This window comes from Felis catus, chromosome B3 (genome assembly GCF_018350175.1).
Source record: "Felis catus isolate Fca126 chromosome B3, F.catus_Fca126_mat1.0, whole genome shotgun sequence".
NCBI classification, from domain to species: Eukaryota; Metazoa; Chordata; class Mammalia; order Carnivora; family Felidae; genus Felis; species Felis catus.
In genome coordinates, this window is record NC_058373.1 from 125,085,312 (window position 1) to 125,099,617 (window position 14,306).

The following is a 14,306-nucleotide window of genomic DNA, read 5'->3' on the forward strand; positions in this document are numbered from 1 at the left end:
TTTAAATAATATAACAGAAAGTGAATTTAGAATAATAGTCATAAAATTAATCGCTGGGCTTGAAAACAGTATACAGGACAGCAGAGAATCTCTTGCTACAGAGATCAAGGGACTAAGGAACAGTCACGAGGAGCTGAAAAACGCTTTAAACGAAATGCATAACAAAATGGAAACCACCACAGCTCGGCTTGAAGAGGCAGAGGAGAGAATAGGTGAACTAGAGGATAAAGTTATGGAAAAAGAGGAAGCTGAGAAAAAGAGAGAGAAAAAAATCCAGGAGTATGAGGGGAAAATTAGAGAACTAAGTGATACACTAAAAAGAAATAATATACGCATAATTGGTATCCCAGAGGAGGAAGAGAGAGGGAAAGGTGCTGAAGGGGTACTTGAAGAAATAATAGCTGAGAACTTCCCTGAACTGGGGAAGGAAAAAGGCATTGAAATCCAAGAGGCACAGAGAACTCCCTTCAGACGTAACTTGAATCGATCTTCTGCATGACATATCACAGTGAAACGGGGAAAATACAAGGATAAAGAGAAAATTCAGAAAGCAGCAAGGGGTAAACGTGCCCTCACATATAAAGGGAGACCTATAAGACTCGTGACTGATCTCTCTTTTGAAACTTGGCAGGCCAGAAAGAATTGGCAGGAGATTTTCAGGGTGCTAGACAGAAAAAATATGCAGCCGAGAATCCTTTACCCAGCAAGTCTGTCATTTAGAATAGAAGGAGAGATAAAGGTTTTCCCAAACAAACAAAAACTGAAGGAATTTGTCACCACTAAACCAGCCCTACAAGAGATCCTAAGGGGGACCCTGTGAGACAAAGTCCCAGAGACATCACTACAAGCATAAAACATACAGACATCACAATGACTCTCAACCCGTATCTTTCTATAATAACACTGAATGTAAATGGATTAAATGCACCAACCAAAAGACATAGGGTATCAGAATGGATAAAAAAACAAGACCCATCTATTTGCTGTCTACAAGAGACTCATTTTAGACCTGAGGACACCTTTAGATTGAGAGTGAGGGGATGGAGAACTATTTATCATGCGACTGGAAGCCAAAAGAAAGCTGGAGTAGCCATACTTCTATCAGACAAACTAGACTTTAAATTAAAGGCTGTAACAAGAGATGAAGAAGGACATTATATAATAGTTACAGGGTCTATCCATCAGGAAGAGCTAACGATTATAAATGTCTATGCGCCGAATATCGGAGCCCCCAAATATATAAAACAATTACTCATAAACATAAGCAACCTTATTGATAAGAATGTGGTAATTGCAGGGGACTTTAACACCCCACTTACAGAAATGGACAGATCATCTAGACACACGGTCAATAAAGAAACAAGGGCCCTGAATGAGACATTGGATCAGATGGACTTGACAGATATATTTAGAACTCTGCATCCCAAAGCAACAGAATATACTTTCTTCTCGAGTGCACATGGAACATTCTCCAAGATAGATCATATACTGGGTCACAAAACAGCCCTTCATAAGTTTACAAGAATTGAAATTATACCATGCATACTTTCAGACCACAATGCTATGAAGCTTGAAATCAACCACAGGAAAAAGTCTGGAAAACCTCCAAAGGCATGGAGGTTAAAGAACACCCTACTAACGAATGAGTGGGTCAACCAGGCAATTAGAGAAGAAATTAAAAAATATATGGAAACAAACGAAAATGAAAATACAACAATCCAAACGCTTTGGGACGCAGCGAAGGCAGTCCTGAGAGGAAAATACATTGCAATCCAGGCCTATCTCAAGAAACAAGAAAAATCCCAAATACAAAATCTAACAGCACACCTAAAGGAACTAGAAGCAGAACAGCAAAGGCAGCCTAAACCCAGCAGAAGAAGAGAAATAATAAAGATCAGAGCAGAAATAAACAATATAGAATCTAAAAAAAACTGTAGAGCAGATCAACGAAACCAAGAGTTGGTTTTTTGAAAAAATAAACAAAATTGACAAACCTCTAGCCAGGCTTCTCAAAAAGAAAAGGGAAATGACCCAAATAGATAAAATCATGAATGAAAATGGAATTATTACAACCAATCCCTCAGAGATACAAACAATTATCAGGGAATACTATGAAAAATTATATGCCAACAAATTGGACAACCTGGAAGAAATGGACAAATTCCTGAACACCCACACTCTTCCAAAACTCAATCAGGAGGAAATAGAAAGCTTGAACAGACCCATAACCAGCGAAGAAATTGAATCGGTCATCAAAAATCTCCCAACAAATAAGAGTCCAGGACCAGATGGCTTCCCAGGGGAGTTCTACCAGACGTTTAAAGCAGAGATAATACCTATCCTTCTCAAGCTATTCCAAGAAATAGAAAGGGAAGGAAAACTTCCAGACTCATTCTATGAAGCCAGTATTACTTTGATTCCTAAACCAGACAGAGACCCAGTAAAAAAAGAGAACTACAGGCCAATATCCCTGATGAATATGGATGCAAAAATTCTCAATAAGATACTAGCAAATCGAATTCAACGGCATATAAAAAGAATTATTCACCATGATCAAGTGGGATTCATTCCTGGGATGCAGGGCTGGTTCAACATTCACAAATCAATCAATGTGATACATCACATTAACAAAAAAAAAGAGAAGAACCATATGATCCTGTCAATCGATGCAGAAAAGGCCTTTGACAAAATCCAGCACCCTTTCTTAATAAAAACCCTTGAGAAAGTCGGGATAGAAGGAACATACTTAAAGATCATAAAAGCCATTTATGAAAAGCCCACAGCTAACATCATCCTCAACGGGGAAAAACTGAGAGCTTTTTCCCTGAGATCAGGAACACGACAAGGATGCCCACTCTCACCGCTGCTGTTTAACATAGTGCTGGAAGTTCTAGCATCAGCAATCAGACAACAAAAGGAAATCAAAGGCATCAAAATTGGCAAAGACGAAGTCAAGCTTTCGCTTTTTGCAGATGACATGATATTATACATGGAAAATCCGATAGACTCCACCAAAAGTCTACTAGAACTGATACATGAATTCAGCAAAGTTGCAGGATACAAAATCAATGTACAGAAATCAGTTGCATTCTTATACACTAACAATGAAGCAACAGAAAGACAAATAAAGAAACTGATCCCATTCACAATTGCACCAAGAAGCATAAAATACCTAGGAATAAATCTAACCAAAGATGTAAAGGATCTGTATGCTGAAAACTATAGAAAGCTTATGAAGGAAATTGAAGAAGATTTAAAGAAATGGAAAGACATTCCCTGCTCATGGATTGGAAAAATAAATATTGTCAAAATGTCAATACTACCCAAAGCTATCTACACATTCAATGCAATCCCGATCTAAATTGCACCAGCATTCTCGAAACTAGAACAAGCAATTCTAAAATTCATATGGAACCACAAAAAGCCCCGAATAGCCAAAGGAATTTTGAAGAAGAAGACCAAAGCAGGAGGCATCACAATCCCAGACTTTAGCCTCTACTACAAAGCTGTCATCATCAAGACAGCATGGTATTGGCACAGAAACAGACACATAGACCAATGGAATAGAATAGAAACCCCAGAACTAGACCCACAAACGTATGGCCAACTCATCTTTGACAAAGCAGGAAAGAACATCCAATGGAAAAAAGACAGCCTCTTTAACAAATGGTGCTGGGAGAACTGGACAGCAACATGCAGAAGGTTGAAACTAGACCACTTTCTCACAGCATTCACAAAAATAAACTCCAAATGGATAAAGGACCTAAATGTGAGACAGGAAACCATCAAAACCTTAGAGGAGAAAGCAGGAAAAGACCTCTCTGACCTCAGCCGTAGCAATCTCTTACTCGACACATCCCCAAAGGCAAGGGAATTAAAAGCAAAAGTGAATTACTGGGACCTTATGAAGATAAAAAGCTTCTGCACAGCAAAGGAAACAACCAACAAAACTAAAAGGCAACCAACGGAATGGGAAAAGATATTCACAAATGACATATCGGACAAAGGGCTAGTATCCAAAATCTATAAAGAGCTCACCAAACTCCACACCCGAAAAACAAATAACCCAGTGAAGAAATGGGCAGAAAACATGAATAGACACTTCTCTAAAGAAGACATCTGGATGGCCAACAGGCACATGAAAAGATGTTCAGCGTCGCTCCTTATCAGGGAAATACAAATCAAAACCACACTCAGGTATCACCTCACGCCAGTCAGAGTGGCCAAAATGAACAAATCAGGAGACTCTAGATGCTGGAGAGGATGTGGAGAAACGGGAACCATCTTGCACTGTTGGTGGGAATGCAAATTGGTGCAGCCGCTCTGGAAAGCAGTGTGGAGGTTCCTCAGAAAATTAAAAATAGACCTACCCTATGACCCAGCAATAGCACTGCTAGGAATTTATCCAAGGGATACAGGAGTACTGATGCATAGGGCCACTTGTACCCCAATGTTCATAGCAGCACTCTCAACAATAGCCAAATTATGGAAAGAGCCTAAATGTCCATCAACTGATGAATGGATAAAGAAATTGTGGTTTATATACACAATGGAGTATTACGTGGCAATGAGAAAAAATGAAATATGGCCTTTTGTAGCAACGTGGATGGAACTGGAGAGTGTGATGCTAAGTGAAATAAGCCATACAGAGAAAGACAGATACCATATGGTTTCACTCTTATGTGGACCCTGAGAAATTAACAGGAACCCATGGGGGAGGGGAAGGAAAAAAAAAAAAAACAGGTTAGAGTGGGAGAGAGCCAAAGCATAAGAGACTCTTAAAAACTGAGAACAAACTGGGGGTTGATGGGGGGTGGGAGGGAGGAGAGGGTGGGTGATGGGTATTGAGGAGGGCACCTTTTGGGATGAGCACTGGGTGTTGTATGGAAACTAATTTGTCAATAAATTTCATATAAAAAAATAAATAAATAAATAAATAAATAAATAAATAAATAAATAAAAGAATTGGGTATGGGTGATGAAACAAATATTAGGGAAAGTTTTTAATTAAAATTTTTTTAATTAAAAAAAAAAGCTTTAATAAATGTGTTCAAAGGGCTAAAGGAAACCATTTTTTTTTAATAAAAAGAGTGTATAATGACAATGTCATAGAGAATAGCAATAAAAAGATAGAAATTATTTTTTAATGGAAATTTGAAGTTGCAAAATACAGCCAGTGAAATAAAAAATTCATTTGAAAGGCTCAGTGAATCAATGGAGATTATGCCACCTTAAGGAGAAAGAGAAAAAATAAAAATGAACTAAGCCCCAAAGAAATGTGGGATACCAACATACATGCAACAGAAATACTAGATGGGGGTGGAGGGGAGTACCTGGGTGTCTCAGTCAGTTGAGCATCTGACTCTTGATTTTAACTCATGTCATGCTATCATGGTTCATGAGTTTGAGCCCCACATCGGGTTCTGTGCTAACAGTGTGTAGCCTGCTTGGGATTCTCTCTATCCCTTTCTCTCTGCCCCTTCCCCCATTTGTGCACACACGTGCTCTCTCTCAAAATAAGCTTAAAAAGAAAAAAAGAAAAACACTAGATGGAATGGAAACAAAAAATATGTAAGAGAAAATAATAACTAAAACTTCCCAAATCTGAAAAAAAACATAAGCTACATATCCAAGAAGCTTGATGAACTGCAAGTAGGTTAAATACAAAGAACATATCCAAATCAAACACTGAAGGCAAAGACAATGATAAAATCTTGAAAGCAGTACAAGAAATAGTGGCTCCTCAGGAACAGGAATGCAATGGGATTAACATTAGACTTCTCATGAGAAATAAGGAAGAAACAAAACTTGCAGGATGACATAATCAAAGTGCTGAAAGAAAGTCAACTAAGATTTTAAATCCAGCAAAATTATCTTTTTAAAATGAGGTGCAATAAAGACATTTTCAGGTAAACAAAAACTAAGAAAATATGTTGCTAGTAAACCAGCTTTACAAGAAAAATTCAATGAAGTTTCTTAGCTTGAAAGCAATTCATACTCAATAGTAACTCAAATCCATTCACAGGGAAAAAAAAAAAGACTGTAGTCGAGTCCTATGACTACACCACCATGGTCACAGATGACTGTACCAATGAATTAATGCTGAATCCAAGACAGTCATCTAAAAATGGCTCAAGTTTTCTCTTTTTTCTTTCTTTTCTTTATTTTTTTTTAAGTATTTTTAATGTTTGTTTATTTTGGGGAGAGAGAGAATGTGAGCAGGGGAGGGGCAGACAGAGTGGGAGACACAGAACCTGAAGCAGGCACCGGGCTCAGAGCTATCAGCACAGACTCTGACGTAGGGCTTGAATTCACAAACTGTGAGATTGTGACCCGAGTGGAGGTCGGATGCTTAACCAACTGAGCCACACAGGCACCCTGTCTTTTTTTTTTTTTTTTTAAGTTTATTTATTTTGAGAGAGAGTCCTGAACTCAAGTGGGGAGGGGCAGAAAGAGAAGGAGAGAGAAAGAAATTCCCAAGCAGGCTCTGCACTGCCAGAAGGAAGCCTGACCCGGGACTCAAACCCACAAATCACAGGATCATGACCTGAGCCAAAACCAAGAGTCAGACACTTAACCAAATAAGCCACCCAGGCACCCTCAAGTTTTCTTATCGTTGCAATCTAAGGAGTCTCAATGACAGAGTCAGTGTGGTAACATGTATAAAATTTGTCTTCTCCATGAAGCCCAGTAGGGCAGCTGTCAAGATAGTTTCTTGCCTCCCTACATGAAACCTCATTTGAGTGTGTCTCAGTTTCTTGTAATCTAGAAGGGACAAATAGAACGGGCCAATGTGACAAAATAATGGAATTGTTAAGCCTATGAGACTATAAAACCATCGTTCATATTTTCAATCACCAAACACCAATTTATATTTGAAGGTATTTCTGCTTTTGTCTTCAAGGACTCTTTGTTTTTACATTTATTGTTCTGCCATTGGAGGAGGGAGGCCATCCTGGTACCATAGGGATGGAGGCTCCTCATGGCTACTTCCTAAGGTTCAGACCCCCCACATCCCTGTTCCTCATTTTAAGTCTCACTATGATTCTTCCTCTCAAGGGTGAAGGGGGCCTGGCTTTTCTAGTGAACTGAAACTTCAGTGCTAAATAGAAGTTCAGTGATTTTGACTTTATTGAGGGCAATGAATGTTGATTTCATGTGTGTAACCCCTGATTCTATCACCAGACTCAATACCTAATAGACCCTTAATAAAAATTTATTGAATGAAAGACTGAATAAATTGTTTTTCTTTTTACCAATTAGAAGATAGAAAAAGAGATCATAAAGCCAGTAACCAAACCACAAATTATATAACGTAAACATACATATGAATGGAAGCCTCATAAATTTCTTCAAAAGAATAAGAAAAAAGGTGTCTAATTTTCTGTTAAACCTTACCTACCTATCCAGCTCTTAATTTCAGTTACTATATATTTTGGTTCTCAGATTTCTATTCTTTTTATAACGTCCTGTTCTCTGCTAGAATTAAGTATCTTATGATCTAATTTCTTAACATATTAATAACCATTGTTTTAAAGTTGATGTGTTAATTCCAATATCTGAACAGCCTATATACCTATTTCTATTTCCTGCTTATATCTTGCTTTTTAGTAATGTGGGTTTTGTTTCTTGATACGACTGCTAAGTTTTTGATAAAATGCTAGACACTGTAAGACAAATTACAGAAATAACACGAGGGCTCTGGATAATACCTTTCCCCCCACCCCCACAAAAGATCTACTTTTATTTAGATGGGCAGCTAGAGTAGGGACAGATAACGTCACAGCAGATTCAAAGCTACATTTCTGTGACTGTTCGTGCATTTTCCGCTCACCCAGGAGCCCTTTGGGTATCCCAACTGAGAGTGTGGGACGTTTACAAGGTCCCTGCTTCTTTCACGAACCTACGCTCTATTGGTAAGCCTTGCTCAGTTTGTGACATTTCAGGGGAAGAGTGGCACCCAGTGTCAGACTAATCACTCTGCACTCTACTCCTCAGCAGAATACAGGACTCCTCCTGTCCTTGCACCCAGATAACTCTCTGACAACTTCAAAGATATATGTATTTTTTTTTAATACATGTCTTACCCAGCTTTTCCAGTTTTTCTCACTAGGAAGTTTGTTCTACAACAAGGTAATCCACCATTAACAAACACATAAACTGCTCTTTAATGACAATTGCTAAAAATTTGCCTAACTGGTTAATCTTCTCTAAGGAAGAGCAAACCATAGTCTAACATCATGATAGTTTCCCCCACAAAATAAGTACTGACATCAACACATATTTCTTGCAAGTACCAGAAATTAAATGTGTAATACATTTGAAAAAAAAAAAAAGTTGCTAACACTGACTTTTATGTTAGCCATGTGTTACTTATTAAAAACTTTGTTTTGTAAAGATAATTTATACCATTCAAACATTTTCAAGAGTATAACAGGCCCACAGCCTTTTTTGTTGTTTGAGGCTGAGCTTAATCTCATTTCTCCTTGTAGAAAGCTGCCTGAAAACAAACATCTAAAATGTAATTTAACTCTCCACTTAAAATGATACCTTATCAATTAAAATCACTCTAAAATTAACTGTAAAGACTATAGGGATAATGAATGAACAGTCAAATATGCTTATTATAAAGTCTACTTTATAGCTCTTTAATATCATTTGTGGTAGCCAAGAAAAGAACTATAAATTAGTTAGATTCTGCAAAAACGTTACCTTATTCATTTGATATCACGTATTTTTCCATAGTTAAGTCCTTCAATTATCCCCAAAGGTATATTTTATCCTTATAATTGCTTTTAATATCAAATCAATAACTAACATAAGTTATCAATACTTATTTTGTGAGGAATGTTTCTCCCTCTCTCCCTGCCAGCTTCATGCATCTATGTCCATGCACGTGCACGCGCACACGTCACAAAGAGGCCTTTTCAATTTATGTATATTCATTATATACATAAAATACATGAAATTTATGTCAATATATACATAAAATACATGAAATTTACATGCATTTTATATATAAAACACATGAAACAGATATCATCATGACTTCAGAAAATAAAGATTTTGAAAATAGACACTTTTATTCCCAAATTATTGTTTTACTGACCGTATTCAAATGATAAACTACAGCAAACACTGGTGATACCTTAAAAGAAAACTTAAGATATTTGGTCCACTGTTACTTTCCAGCTTTATGGAAATATTCACGCAACTCTAAGTTACAGAAAATGTAAAAGCTGCCTCTCTTCACAGCTCCTAGAATCCCTTTATTATTCCATATAGGTGTAAGATTTGAGAAACTAAATCTGCCTCAAAGTGTCAAGGTTTATTTAGTTTTAGAGTTTTTATCGTAGGGCATCTCTGCCAGTAATTGCCTTTATGAAGAACTTGGAGTACAGAGCATCTGTGGACTTAGCAATCTGTTGCACTGTCAGTGAATTTGGTTAATAACAAAGACAGATCTCCTCTCCACTAAGTTCAACAATTTTAGCCTTTGTTATAAAGCTTTGCTGTCAATATTTGTTTTCTTTATAATCTACGCATTAAATACTACTTAGTACTCAGATAATACCTTATTTTACAACAAGCACTTAGATAAGGAATAAATTATTAAGATAAAAAACAGTAGAAATTACAGACAGGGCAATTAAGATCTCTAAGAAGGGTTTAAAAGTAATATTGTATAGTATTGTATAACACTATAGCAAAGTACATAGTAGCCAGCTTTGTATAAGAAATCCAAGAATCAAGAGTTTATATTAAAAGTGCGTTAAAAGGAACAACCTTCCTTCTGTTCCTAATGTGCTAATCATCAAAAAGAAAAGTTATTATTGATTATCATTCCTGTTTTCCACTATCCTCTTTTTAAAAGTAAATTATGGCATTACAGTCCCAAGTTTCTGCTAATGAATAATCATGTCAGTTGTCACTCAATTATCACTTTCAACATTTAATCTAAATTATGTACAGCACCTTGGTTTTTTTTTTTCCCCTTTCTTTGAAGTTCCTCATTGAATTTAAAAGTCAAATTTTTTTTTTCAAGAAAAGTAAGTTGATGGAAGATGGAGGCTGAGATTAAATCAGGGGGAATCAATGATCAAGGATACTTGGAATTCTTATGAATACAAATAGCCTATCAAGGTTAATGAGGTTCAACTCAAGTTTAGAAGAAGAAAAAAACGTACTTAGTATTTTCTATGCATATACAGATTTAAGGTTTTAGGTATAATTTTAAAGGTAAATTATGCAAACCCAAATGCATCTTTCATTCCGGTTTTTACAAGGTGTTTTCACTGTTTTTCTCCTGTGTGAAACAACTGCTTAAAATGTGTACTCTGGATCAACAAAAAACTGACACCATCAATAAGAAAGAGCAAAGGTCCTCTGGAATACTGACAACTCTTCCAGAAATTAACAGATTTTATTAATTTATTTTTTAAATGTTTATTTATTTTTGACAGAGAGAGAGAGCAGGGAAAGGGCAGAGAAAGAGAGGGGGACACAGAATCTGAAGCAGGCTCCAGCCTCTGAGCTGTCAGCACAGAGCCCAATGAGAGGCTGGAACCCACAGACTGTGAGATCATAACCTGAGTTGAAGTCAGACGCTTAACCGACTGAGCCACCCAGACACCCTTAACGTGCTTTTAAAAAATGACCAGACAACAAATGTTAGCTTTAAAAAATAACCACAAAAATATTGTATAATTTACGATTTTGGTCAACAAATACTAACTTAGCAACTAATATGGGTAAGACACTGTCAAGGAGCACAAAGGAGTATAGAGACAAGACCTGGTTCTTAACCCATACTCATTTATGATTTGAAAAAGATATAAGTGTTTAATTCATAAGTGGCTTCCAGAATGCCACAAGTTTGAATTACAACATCAATGCATACTGGTAAATAGCCCAGAGCAAAATCTGTGCACCGCAACATATCAGAAGAAAATGCAAACAGAAGGTTAAGCATCAGAGTGGAAGCTGAGAAGACTGTTAGACAAAAAAAAAAGGGGGGGCAGTTCAACATACTCCAGAAATAAAGATAGGAATCTAAGGAAATAAACAGGTCTCTGGTTACAAGGACTATGGTAAAGAAAGGTGGAGGGTGAGAGAACCTTACAATAGCCAGGACAAACAGTTCCTCAGACATCATTCTCTGACTGTGTTCACCAAGCAACTTTTTGGTCACTAATTCAACCTTCTAAAACCTAGGTATAGAAAACTGGGAGACTGGTGCCCTGCATAAGAGATCAGTGTTTAAACATCCATAAAGAAACCCCCAGAGGGTACATGAATGAGCTGGCAGTCTTTTATACACTGCTCTCTAGTAAATTTCATTATTAGTATGAACCAGTTTCCTGGGTCACATTAATTCTAGAACACAGAAAGTTCAAGTTTCCAGATGTGAGGACAAGATCTTGAAACATGAGGTGTTCACCAAGGTAAGGACATCAAGGTCAGATTTGTCCTACTGACAGGGCAACTTTCTAATGCAGTCCCCTTTCTCCTTCATTTCAACTCATTTTGAAATTTTAAAGACATCTACCCAGACTACTTTAAGGCAGTGTGAGAAAGGTGCCATAAGAACATTAGTGATGTGAGCAAAAGGATGAGGTACAGAAGGAAGGATTATCACTTGCAGCTGATAGAGTCTAAGAAGGCTTCAGGAAGGAAAAGAGATTAGGGGCTCCTGGGTGGCTCAGTCGGTTGAATATCCAACTCTTGATTTCAGCTCAGGTCATGATCTTATGGTTCTTAGGATCAAGTACCTTAAGCTGGGCTCTGTGCTCACAGCGTGGAACCTGCTTAGGATTCTCTGTCCCTATCTCTCAAAATTAAGCAAATAAACATTAAAAAGAGAGAGATTACTGACTGAACAAGCCAAAAGAAAGAGTATTATGCAAATATTTGGGGGCCTGACCAACAGTCACATTCTGAGCATCTTGTCTTATTCGTATTTGCTTTCTAAAAAGGAACTAAAGAGGATTAATAGCCATTCTTTACAGAATGTATAAGGCAACACCAAATATTTTTGAAAAATAAATGCTATCAAACATATCTGAAAAATAGAGACTAAGTATCTTTCAGTTAAATTTCAATAAAATGACTGTTAGAAGTTACATTGAGTGATCCATGACCAATACCTTCACAAAGCCTACACTAAATGTCATTCTGAGAATAGCTTGGGAATAAAGATATTCAAAGGGCCTTCACAAGGTATGAAAAATAAGCCATAATCAGAAATGTCATAAAATCTAAAACGGTGGGGGGAGCCTAGGTGGCTCAGTCGGTCAAGCATCTGACGTCAGCTCAGGTCAAGATCTTGTGGTTCAGGAGTTTGAGCCCCATGTTGGGCTCTGTGCCGACAGCTCAGAGCCTGGAGCCTCGGATTCCATGTCTCCCTCTCTCCCTGCTCCTCCCCTGTTCACGTGGTGTTCTCTTTCTCTCTCTCTCTCTCTCTCTCTCTCTCAAAAATAAATAAACATTAAAAAAAATTTTTTTTAATCTAAAACAATGGTTATAAATTTAATTATTTTATTGTTAAAAATAATGTCAGGAAAATAAAAACTGGTTAATGGGAATTTCTTCCAGAAAAAACAGTATCTTTTTGTAATACCGTTTTAATGGCAACAGGGAAAAAAACATTTTCATCCTCCGAAATAAATTTGAATTAGACTTGAGACAAACCCAAAGAACTTTTTTCATCATTTTTAGAATGTCACCTGCATAGAGAGAGGGAAATCTGCCTGACTTTTGTTCATTGCCATGTCACCACCACCTAGAATAGTGCCTGACATGTAAGAGACAGTCATTAAGTGTTTAATATGTGAGTAAATGCTCAACCTCTCTGTCCAATTGTCTTTCACATCGAAACCTGTATAATTAACCCAAACTAATCCAAGAGAACTCCAAGTCTTTCCCTAATCCAGGTGAAAATGTAAAAGATCTATTGTTAGGGCAAGGGGAAAGCCAGGCTCTTTGAATAAGGGCATTATTAGGTTATTATAAGTAATTTTTTAAATGCTTATGTGAGATTTTTTTTTCAACTGATTCTGCAAGTGGTAAATGAAATCAAACAATGAAAAGGAAGGAAGGGAAGAAGGACAGACCAATATGTGGTTATAAACAGGTTAGCCAAGGAATTTTTCTACCTTTGATATTTACTAGTATAGGTTTTTTTTTTTTTTTAATACTTAACTTTGGCAAAATAATATTTTAGCACTTTTGCCAACAGGATCAAGGGTTAAAACAATACCTGTGAAGCAAACTTTTGAAGTCCTAAATTACAATTGCTCTGATAATGTCTCTGATAAGTATTTATTATACATGTAAAGGGCTTTGTAAAAAGTATGTCAGTATTTCATCAGCTTTACAATCTGAATCTTGAAGCAAATCTAAAATACATTTTTCCATTGATGAAAATGAAGAAAATGCATCTTTCCAAGATGAAAAAGAAAATCAGACTAGCATAACATTAAATATTTCCTTTGGGGGCACCTGGGTGGCGCAGTCGGTTAAGCGTCTGACTTCGGCCAGGTCATGATCTTGCGGTCCGTGAGTTCGAGCCCCGTGTCAGGCTCTGGGCTGATGGCTCAGAGCCTGGAGCCTGTTTCCGATTCTGTGTCTCCCTCTCTCTCTGCCCCTCCCCCGTTCATGCTCTGTCTCTCTCTGTCCCAAAAATAAATAAACGTTGAAAAAAAAAAATTAAAAAAAAAATATTTCCTTTGGGTTATATAAAGTTTGATATCTTTAACACCAATTTTCTACCTTTCATTATAGTTTAGAAAAGTCTTCAAATATGGCACCTTATTATAATTGGAATACAACTCCACTAAGAAAAAACAGATATAAAGGGAGGGCTGATACATATTTATTTCTAAATGTGTCATCCATGTCTGATCTAATTTGCATAATTATAATTGGAATTAAGACATTTCCTTTTTATGAAGTTCATTCTTTTGATTTTTAATATTTTCAGATAATTACCCTGTCTAAGCTAGATAAAAGGCCACGGGGGGAGGCACCTGGGTGACTCAGTCTGCTGAGCGTCTGACTTTGGCTCAGGTCATGAGCTCTCTGTTCCTGAGTTTGAGCCCCGTGTCAGGCTCTGTGCTGACAGCTCAGAGCCTGGAGCCTGAGAATCTACATCTCCCTCTTTCTCTGCCCCTCCCCCACTGGCGCATGCACTCTCTCTCTCTCTCTCTAAAATAAATACACATTAAAAAAAAAGGCAAATGGGGAAAGATAGCTACCTACTTACACCTCATTCATGATTACCACACACCCTAAATCAATGGAGGCAG

At 37.1% G+C, this 14,306-nt stretch overlaps 1 protein-coding gene across 16 annotated transcripts in view; it reads right to left on the reverse strand.

Annotated features, from left to right (window-relative positions):
- Positions 1-14,306, reverse strand: part of CEP128 (centrosomal protein 128) — a 401,019-nt gene that overhangs the window by 294,745 nt on the left and 91,968 nt on the right. The window lies entirely within an intron of this gene.